An 11,787-nucleotide genomic window follows, 5' to 3' on the forward strand; every position below is an offset into this window, starting at 1 on the left:
GAGCAGCCTTCCTTTCTTCCATGGCTACAGTCTGCCTAACGACCTGGGGTTGTGGAGCAGCCATCCTTACTACCACCCAGGTTGGTTGGGCAGCCTTCTTTCGTTTCTTTGCTACACCCTTCTGGTTGGGCTGGTTGGGCAACCTTCTTTTTCCTCTTCTTCGATACAACCTGCCAACCGAATTCGTCTGCTGGTGGGTCCGTTTCTTTCATGGATACAACCTCTGTAGCCACTTGGGCTGGCCGGTCAACCTTCGGTTGTAGGTAAAAGTATATATATAGAATAATGTGGTTATCATCAGCAGCCAGAGGCCATTCCTCCCTCCTTGCCTGCAGAGTTCTTGATTTTCTGGAAAGTTCTACGAGATTCTGGTAAGATAAATACCATTGAGAGGACGTTGTTAGGGGACAGTCAGGTTCAGTTTAGAGTTGGTTGTGGGATGGTTCTTTTACTGTGTCGTATCAGCCAGATGGGTATTTCTTTTCACAGTTTTCGTTAAAGTTTGTTTTCTAGAGGCATAATCTAGAACACTATTTTCCATATGTTTATCATTTTTCTTGTTATAGTTTCATTATCATCATTAGTTTTGTTATTGTTGACTTTCAGATATTTGATGTTATGTTTGTGATTCCCGTGGAAGCGTCTGACATCTTGCTAGAAGACTTTCTGGTCACAATATTTCTGCACTGGGGAGTTGATCGTATTCTTTTATTGCAGGTTTTGTTATTATCTTGCTTTACATTAAGGTCTACTGGAGGTTTTCCCAATGCTGGTTGAACATATGTCCAGCAACAGGAGATGGCGTAAGATACAGTATTGATGAAACTTATCTATCTATATACCTATCTAAATATCGCTCTATCAATCTATCAATCTAACTATGTATCTATCTATCTATCTATCTTTATCTGAAAGTCAACAATAATGAAATCATTGATATATGAAGTATAACAATGTCCTCTCAATGGCAATTATCTCACCAGAATCTTCTAGAACCTTCCAGAAAACTATGAACTCTGCAGGCAAGGAGGGAGGAATGGTCTCCGGCTATTGATAAAACCATATTATTCCATATATATGTTTATATATACATATTTATGTATATATATATGAATGTATATATAACGTACAGAATAATGCGGCCATCATCAGTATCGAAGAAAACTGAAAAGATGAGGTCCCACCGAGATTCGAACTCGGATTGCTGGATCCAAAGTCCAGAGTGCTAACCCTTACACCATGGGACCTGATAAGAAAAGATGTGATTTCATCTAAATGTTTTACATATAATCAACCAGAGGCCATTCCTCCCTCCCTGCCTGCAGGGTTCAAGGTTTTCTAGAAGGTTCTCGAAGATTCTGGTAAGATCATTACCTTTGAGAGGTCGTCGTTAGGTGACAGTCAGGTTCACTCTATGGTTGGTGTTTGTAGTTGGTTGTCCGAGGATGTTGTTATACTTGATCAATTTTGTAATTGTTGACTTTCAGGTAGGAAGTACTCATTTACGATGCATCCTTGTACTCACAACAACCTTATGAGTCACTTCAAGATTTATCTTCACTACAACTTTATCTTCACTACACCATTAAGGTTGAAGTCAATGGTCACATTCACTACAATCTCAACACGACTGGTCTTATACCTAACCCATATTATCACTACATCCATGTACATGTATTTCTTGCAGAATAACGCAGATATCAATGATTTCTGTGAAAGTTGACATATACAGCATTACGTATCTATCGATCTATCTAATATCTGTTTTTTACCTATCTATCTATCTACTATCTATCTATCTATCTATCTATCTTTCTAAATCAGAAAGTCAACAACAATATCATTAATGATACGTATAACTACGTCCTCTCAATGGCAGTTCCTACCCAGAATCTTCGAGAACCTTCTAGAAAACCTTGAACCCTGCAGGCAGGGAGGGAGGAATGGCCTCTGGTTGATTATATGTAAAACATTTAGATGAAATCACATCTTTTCTTATCAGGTCCCATGGTGTAAAGGTTAGCACTCTTTACTCTAAATCCAGCAATCCGAGTTCGAATCTCGGTGGGACCTCATCTTTTCAGTTTTCTTAGAAACTGATGATGGAACTGAGCCATATAGTTGACCTTCGATGGACATATATTTCTTACGGCCCACCATTTTATTTAAGTATGAAGATCTCACGGCAGAGAGGAAACGTGTGATATTCAAAATCAAAAGCCGCAATTGCCCTCATGGTAATGGTCGACATGTTTGCAGACAGATGACACAGACATGTGAGAAGTTAGACAAATATGGACGTTCCTGGTTGCTGTATAGCCTAGGTTTATTATCACTTGTAATGAAGGAGAAATGTTGCACATTATTCCACACCTTTTTATTTAGGCTAGGCTAGGCTAGGATGACTAGGGTCCATAACGTAACAGAGCTGGGAAATGCATCATATCGGATCTGTATTTGTGCAAAATGGCGCAAGTTTGTGGAAGTGATTTACGCAATGCCGGAGAGAATCCACCTCCACCAGAAATAATGTCTCAGACCATACAATATCTGCTGTTGGACGAGCAGGGGACATTAGACCAATATATTCCTGTAGTTTACTGCTCTTCCCAAACACGCAGCAAGACATTCGTAAAAGTGTTAAACTGAACTTTTCCATCGGTTTTCATATCTTTAATTACTTACACCAGTTCCAGCAGATGGAAAAAATCATTTGAAAAATCAGAAATTATTTGCCTATAAAAGCATTTTGATCGATCGTACCAAATATTCAATTATTTCTGTACCCGACAAAATATTCAGTCACTCCTATATCCGACATTTTTCCTGCTGGCTGGTGCCGTTAAAGTCATATGGTGATTTACCGCAATTAGATTATAGATATATTCATCTATATGGAATGGCTCAGCGTGAAGAAACATATATATTTTCACTAAATCCTCCTCTTCACTACACTCCCATCTTCACTACATAGTTCTAACACAACATCTTGACTACACCATTATCATATCATTGTGTTCTTATCTTCACCACAGCCTCGGCAAAATTGATGTTTTCTTTACACATCAGGGTAGATGGCCATCTTTATGATGACAGAGAACACACATAACATATTAAACCACTTATCTTTAGTCACTTTAATCTAATTTCTGCTGATAAAAACGAATTATAATGACAATCCTTGTGTTCTGTGATGGGACATTGTACGGGTGAAGGAACTGTTGTCAGGCACATGTATTAAACTATTGAGAAATAAACTTAACTGTATTAAAGTATTGACTTCACTATATTAGACTTCTCTATATTAAGCTATGCTAGGATATGATCAGTTCCCAGGTTATATAAGGGCGGGAGCCGGGACCGAGAGCATCATTTGAGCTGTGACCTCTGTCGAGTGAACATCTCTGCTCCGCCTTGCAAGCTCCCTCAACCTTTCCTCGAACACTTCAATATAATAATGTTCACCAAGGAGGTAGGACGATCCTCCTTTGTCCAGGAGATGGAATTTGAATATGTCCATGTATTTGACATGGGCTATGGCTGTGTGGACATGGAAGTGGAATACCCAGACGTGGAAGTGATGGATGGAGTGGACTTTGGCTGTGTGGATATGGAGGTGGAATACCCAGACGTTGAAGAGATGGATGGAGTGGAATTGGTGGAATACCCGGACGTGGAAGTCATGGATGGAGTGGAATTTGGCTGTGTGGATATGGAGGTGGAATACCCAGAAGTGGAATTGGAGGAAATGGAATATGGGTGAAGCTGGTATGAACGCCATATGGATTTGTTGAAGGTTGACCTCGTAATGTGTTGACGTAAAATAGGTCAACCACTGTGACCATGTGGCGGGAGGGCCACATCCACCAACCACGAAGCGGGCCCCACCACGGAGAAGTATCCTGGCTGCATCCACGTACGAGAACCACCGCGGGATTGCCGTCATCCAGTACCCCTGCTATGCCTCCTACAAGAAGGCACTTCTTGCCAACGTGACACCACTTTCCGTCAACGGTCGCTGTGCAAAAGTGAAACCTCACCGTCCCACTGATGCTGACCAAGTGACCTCGCCCACTCAAGTGGCACTGCAGCCCACACGCCCTACCAGACCCACCATCCATGAGGAAATGCAGCCCACCCCACTTGTCAGGCCCACCTTCAGGGAGACATGGCAGGTCTCAAGACCTGTCCGGCCCACCATTCAAGACCGACTTGGTCCCCCAACACACGTCAGGCCCACCATTCAAGACCGACTTGGTCCCCCAGCACATGTCAGGACCAGCGTTCTAGACCGACTGGGACCAATAACACATGACATGTCCTACGTTACAGACCGACTGCACTCCGCACCACGTACGGGCGTTAAAAGGCGTGTCGAGATAACACACGCTCCCCGTGCCAAAAGATTCAGTTGGTGAGGAACCTGAGTTCTTTCTTCCTGCTGGTGCTGCAGGAGAACACGGCCCTAGAGTGGACACTGGAGGTGTGTTTGTGTTTGGGTTATCACTGAGGAACCAACACCAACACAACTTTAGTTTCGCCCCGACAAGGATTACGTTAATCTGGCGGAAGTCTGGCTTTCTCCCAGTAGTGGATAGCACATAATATCTACGTAGGGACGTTGAAAAACAAAGAAAAAAAAATGGGAACATTATCCCGCGAAAAAAAAAATACAGTAATTCACGGGGATAATTTCCTTCGTCTTCAAAGAAAAAATGAAACTCTTCCGACGATACCGTGCCTTCCATAAAGCAACCCTCAAAGAAATCACTTTCTACACAATGTGCAAGGAGTCGGTTTGCCAATCTTCATATGGCTGGGACTATTGTTCCCTCTGATTGATTCATTTTTCAAGATTAAGGAAAGTTATAATAAAAATATTGTATTGAGTTTCTCCGTTGGCGTCAGGGTAAACACCCATCCCCCCCGAAGCTTGGTTACCTTTCCGTGGTGGGGGGGACTTCATGGATTGGGCAGTAGCAACCATCGTTGGTTGCTTCTGTTCAATCCATGAACGAAAAACCAAGCATCTTGAACGTAATTGTCGTATAAATTCACTTGGTGTCAAAACTGACGCGAAAGCGGTTGTCTCAATTTTGTCAGAAATGTTTGTGCGTTTCGGCCTGATGGCGGGAGTCGGTTTGGCGCTGTGGTCATAGAGGAATACGAGGAGATTGGCAACCGTCCCAGAAGTAGCTACAGTGAGGCCCAGCAGCTGTCCCTAATACTGTGGAAGGCACTCATGTAAGGTGTGCAGTGAGGCGCAGCAGTAACAAGGGAAACGGACAACCAAAACAGCAATCTTGATCATCAGGAGGCTATCCAATGCTCAGAATAGATAAGGACGATTATTGTATGGCTTCGCTCAGAGGATGAAAATCTTAGCCGTGAAAATCAACAAGTAAAATAACTAGTAGTTAGTGGTAGTGAAGTGGAATTACCGCATTTCTGTGGTCTTAATAGTAAAACGAAACTTTTCGTTTTCTCCATCAATCTAGAGGTGTTGTAGACCACCATCTTAAGGTTGTAAGGTAATGGTAACTACAAGGTTATGACCTCAGCAAATTTGTGATGGAAAGTGCAGGAAATGTGGTAATGTATATAATATAAATTATATAGTTGTATAATAAATGTGTCTTAAAATTTAGTCTTCTCTTTGCCCGTTCATTAATTCAAATACAGGTAAGTTTTCTTTCTAACGAGGTGGGATAAGCTACGTTCACTCGGCTTATGAATGTGGTGACTTTCCCTTCATTACCACAATGGTGTGCTGAACTGAAGATGTAGAAATCCGTAGACGAAACTAAGATAGGAAATCAATCTACATCAAAAATTGAACGTATGCATCTTTAGATGGACATAAAACAAACGGACGGAGGAGCACACTGGAGCAAATCAATTTCATTATCACCACTTAAAGTAGGCCTTTCAACTAGTTGTGGCTTTAAAGCAAACTTTTTCTAGCCAAGGTTTAGTTAGCACCTAAACTAATCCCCACGACCTTACCTTAAGAAATATTTTCAGAAGGTACTGTCTGAACATATTTCTAAGGTAAGGTCATTTAGGTTTGGTTTAGATGTTACCCTAACCTAGGCTAGAAAAAGTTTCCTTTGCTTCAGAGCCCCAACTACGTAGACGGGCTACTGCTGATATTAAACAGTAACAGAAAGGTGATAAAACTGAGATGAAATGAATAAAAAAGAGAGAATGGGTCAGTTGAAAGTTGAAGTATTTGCTAGATACAATTTTTGGCAGATCCAAATGCATCCTAAAGTCAGTCACTTAAATCACAATGCTGAATATTGTTTTAATTGTTGGAACTAGTTACAGGAAGTAAAAATGTCAAGCTTAAAGGGATGCCATTATAATAACTTCATATACCTGCATAGGATCTCTTAAACTTCTTTTCCCTAAAGCTGAATGGATTTAAGTAGTTTAATCTGCGCTTTAAATTTGTTTCTCAGTCCAGTAATCATCTTTGGAGATTACCTCAGTAATTTCTCCATTCAATGTCTTCCTTTTCAAATTAGTTGACGACCACAGCAGTACAATATCCAAGCTGGGATGACTATGTTTTGGGAAGGCGAGAGGTCAGGTTATGCAAGAATGTTAGAAATGGCTTCCATCAGTTTCTACCCTATCTACTCTAAATATTTTGGGTTATTAGAACTTAGAGATTTATGAGTAGATAATACAATATAGTTATCTTGGCAAGATATCCAACGTGAGATTATAGTCATAATAACAATATAGTCACAAGGCCAATATATAGTCACCGGAATATTATATTTATCATGATAATGTATCACTTATGACAAAATATGCATGATTAAAAAATGACAATATAGCACCTATAAAAAATATCACATTGCTAATATAGCCAAGGTGACGATATATACACGATAGTACTGTAACGAAAATAAGAAGATAGTCAAAATGACAATATGTTCATAATGACAATACTGCCACTATGTATATATATTCTCCATGACACTATAGCTACACTGACAGTAAAGCTATCTTCACAAAAGCGTAAAATTGAAAATACAGCAAACGACAATATAGCCACCATGACAATACAGCCATCTTGACAATAAAGTCACGATATAAATCAATCGCCAGCACATTAGAAACGCGTTGAGAGTAATTTACAGACTTTATAGATATCATGAAAATATTGCCACCATGTCAATATATTTGCTATGACAATTTAGCCATTATGATAATACAGTCACGTCGACAATGTATTCACTATGACAATAAAACTACCATGATCATATAACTGATATGACAATACAGTCAAAGGAAAAATATAGAAACATTCAACTTATATTCACAAAGGCAATATAACCACCTGACAATATAGATAGTGTAAATAAATAGTCGTTTTCGGATCATAGGAAACATATAGACTCCAGGACAATATAGTCTCTGTGAAAAAACAGTGACTCAGACAGGATTTATCATTATAATATAGTCATAACTTTATAGCTGTCATGTAATTGTAGTCAACATGACAAAATTATCACAATGAAATAAAACGGTATTACAATATAGTTACCATAATCATACACCAATCATGATTATATAATCAGCAGGTTGACATAAACAATATCACAGTGTAAAAACCATGACAATATAAGGATGTGATGATATGATATCTATTCAATTACACTTACAATACCAAACATGCCGCCATGAAAATATTATTATCATGATCATATAATGACAACAATATTGTAGCTAATAGCAAAATATATCCCGAACGACAAAATTAACCATAGCAATATAGCCATCAAGTTGATATAGCGACCAAGATAATGTAGCCAGGACGACATTATATTGAAAATAACATACAGCCACCATGCCAATGTCTTCACCATGACAATGTAGCTACCATGAAAATATAGTAACCTTGACTATATATCTACCATGATAAAATATTTGAATTGAAAAATATCCACAACAAGAGTTTAGCTGCTAAAACACGATATCACCTTTCCAATATCGCCAAAATGTTATTATTGCCATCATGACAATATACCGCCAGAAAAGAAAAATATATACCCACTACTTGACAATATAGCTATTCTGACAATATTGCCAACATGAAAAGACAGTCACCTCTTGTTATATAACAAAAATGACAAATAGCCATCATGGCAATATAGTGACCTAACAATACAGACACATGGCAATATAGTGACCTAACAATACAGACATCATGGCAATATAGTTACCATAACAATGTAATCTTAATGACAATATAGCCAACATGACTATATAGTCACGATGACAATACAACCACCGTGACAATACAGATAACATGACAGTACCGTCTCTAAGACATTATTGCCATCAATTCAACAAATTAAATGACAATATAGATATTATGGCAACACAGTCACCATGACAATATACTCAGAAATGCAATATAATCGCCATAATGAAATCATCCTATCATGAAAATGTAGCCACCTTACCATTTTGGTTTCCATTGCAATGTAGCCACAGTAATAAAAGATTTACCAAGACAGTACTGAAACCATAACAATATAGCATATCATGGCAATGTAGTCACCTGATAATTTAATCAAAATGACAATTTCTCCTCTATAATGGCATATCCTCAAGGGCAATATCAACACCATTAAAAAAGCTTCTATGAAAATACAGTCACTATGACATTATAGATATCATGATAGAAAATCACCATGACAATATAGTTATCATGGCAATATAGCCACTATGACATTATAGTCATAATGACAATATAGTCGCTGTGACAATATTGTCACCATGATGATATGATTATCATAATAATATATTGCTTATGACAAATTATGCAAGAGTTAAATAATGACAATATATCACCTATAGATAAAGATCATCTTGCCAATATAGCTAAGGTGACGATATATACATCATAGCAATGTAACTAAAATGAAAAGATAGCCAAAATGACGGTATGTTCATAATGACAATACTGCCACTATGAAAATATGTTCCCCAACTGCCACTATGAAAATATGTTCCCCATGACACTATAGCTACACTGACAATAAAGCCATATTCACATAAGAGTAACATTGAAAATACAGCTACATTGTCATGGTGACGATATTGGCATGGTGGCTGTATTGTTATTTTCAATATAATGCCATCCTAACTACATTATCTTGTTCGCTATATTTACTTGCTGGCTATATTGCTATGGTTAATTTTGTCGTTGGGAATATATTATGTCATTAACTACAATTTTGTTTTAATCGTATGATCATAATAATAATATTATCATCGCGGCTTATTTGGTAATGTGTATGGATGTCTTATCATTGTAAGACTCACGCACACTACCATTAATTTTTCATTAGGTATTTGTCATTATCATTTTACTGTGAGTTACATAGAGTTAGATGCATGTTGCCACGGGCTCACTGTTCCCACGGGCTACTGTTAATCAGGATGTTTGAACACGTAAGAGCTGATCTGTTATTTGAACACGTTGTTGAATGGGTGTTGACGGACTCCCATATAACCCCTGCCAGTGTGACCTGAGGGGACACACTGGCCAGCATCGTCACACTGTTCACTAGAGTGTGTCGTAGTGTGTCATAAGACTATAGCCCAGAGTACTACAGATGGACGTACACGTTTTGTTGTAATAAATCTACAAAGGCCGCCTGATCTTCATTAAGTACCACAGACGAAGAAGACCTGATTTCCTTCCTCTCAACTCAACCTTACAAATGGTGGCAGTGACGTAAGAACCCACGTGACCACACACGACCGTCACATCTACTTCATATTTCTACGTCTGGTGTTGCCAGCAGTCATACAAGCCTACCTGACACAGTCCTGGCGCTCCCTCCTGTGGACGTTAAGGGCGGAACCCACGGCCGGCTACGTGCTCCATCACCCGTACCTCAATGCATTGAAGATACGCCTTTATTGCATTGCTGACACTGTGTCGCTTGCAAGGGCATCAAGACAGCGCCACCGCCGTGCAGTGTTGTCATCACATCCAGACGTGTCAAGCAAGGTCAGCCATCCTGCCAACACCAACGTGGAGGTTATCTTGTCAACCGCTCCAGAGACGCGTCATCATCAGCCGTGGCGACATCCCAGACGTCAGCATCGCGTGGTCCAGCCCTTGTCGCTCACTCAACTTTCCTGCTAGCGAGTCGCTACTCTGCACACGTCTTCACCTCACTACACCCAGCCAGCCGCTGCTCTGCACACATCTTCACCTCGCGACACCCAGCCAGCCGCTACTCTGCACACATCTTCACCTCGCTACACTCAGTGAGTCGCTACTCCGCACACATCTTCACCTCGCTACACCCAAGACGTCTTCGTGAGTGAATCTCCCATTCAGGTAAGAACTGTGTCAAAATGGTTCACTCTGGGAGATATTCTCCTTTTGTGTGTTACTAGTTCCTAGTCTATAGATATAGACATATATATACTTTTGGGTAATATGATTATTCATCTTTGTAGTTTAGCAAATTAGTCTAAGTTTTCAGTTATTCTTGCATATATTCTTTCTTATGTTTTCATACATTGGTATTATTGTTTTTAGTGATGATTACTTTCATATATAGAGTCCATTACTGATATGTTATACTATTATGTGCACCTCTCATATACAGAGTCTTGTATTCATATGTTATACTGTTATGCCAGTCTTTTATTGCCTTTATTTCATGACAGTATTTTCAAATAATATTCATGTTATGTATTTTAGATTAGGACAATAGTGTTAATTGTATTTTAAATTTTTCGGGGGGATTATTACTTAAACACTTTAAGTAAGATTGTATTACATGTCCGAAGACATTCCACGCGGTAATCGTAAAGGTTATATGTACTCAGGAATTTACCTAGAATCCCTTATTATAAACGGAACCAGCCTTCTAAAATGGCGACGTCACACAAAGTTGTTTTGACAGATTCTGGTGACACAGATGACCCACAGAAACCTTCTCACACGTTACCACACCCACACCCACCTCCCCCTCCACATCACAAAAACTCGGGACAATCAAATCCTTCACAAAAAACTGTTTTCACACTAAAACAAGCTAGGGAACCACACGAGTTATTTGATGGTAAACTGTCAAATTTTGATCGGTGGATTAGAAATGCAGAGGACATTGTTGAACATAATGGTGATTCAGGAGACAGAGCGCTTATATCGGCTGCTAAAAATCTCATTGATTTCCACCAGCCTAACAATTAAGCTAGGGTTGTCTATGACTCAGATGACATTGGAAACTGTACATCTTGGGAGGAATTTAAAACGTTGTTTACATTAGGTTGTGAGGAATCATTCTCAGATAGTTTACTACACGTCCTTTTACGTGCTCTTAACACAACATACTTGGATGATACGTCAGTCCCTGATCACTGGAGTACCTTACATGGAAGAATGAGATTAGTTAGGCAGGCTTATGAATCCTCACCCTGGATACCGGCCATGATGAATCCTGAAACTCATGTGCAAACACTCATGCGATTATTACACATAACCTTCATTCTCAAGGACCTGACCTCCAGACGTAAGTCGGCGGTTACTTAATGAGAACATCGACCCATCATTGTGGGTCAGTAACAAAAGTGTTGAATTACACTCAAAAGAAATGTGGATATTCCAACACCAAGACACTGGGGAGAGTGTCGGCTTCCCAAAGTGTGAGGAAACATTCTAGTGATCAACACAATCATTCTTCTCATGGTCAAATACAGCGATTCAGTGATGACAAACACTCACATAAAGTGACGTGC

General features: G+C 39.4%; 1 non-coding gene across 1 annotated transcript; it reads right to left on the reverse strand.

Moving 5' to 3' along the window:
- Positions 1 to 1,175: 1,175 nt before the first annotated feature.
- Positions 1,176 to 1,247, reverse strand: TRNAQ-UUG (transfer RNA glutamine (anticodon UUG)). Its single transcript has one exon. It is a non-coding gene; the product is annotated as a tRNA-Gln (tRNA).
- Positions 1,248 to 11,787: the final 10,540 nt, after the last annotated feature.

The sequence above is a fragment of the Panulirus ornatus genome, chromosome 42, assembly GCF_036320965.1.
Source record: "Panulirus ornatus isolate Po-2019 chromosome 42, ASM3632096v1, whole genome shotgun sequence".
Taxonomy (NCBI): domain Eukaryota; kingdom Metazoa; phylum Arthropoda; class Malacostraca; order Decapoda; family Palinuridae; genus Panulirus; species Panulirus ornatus.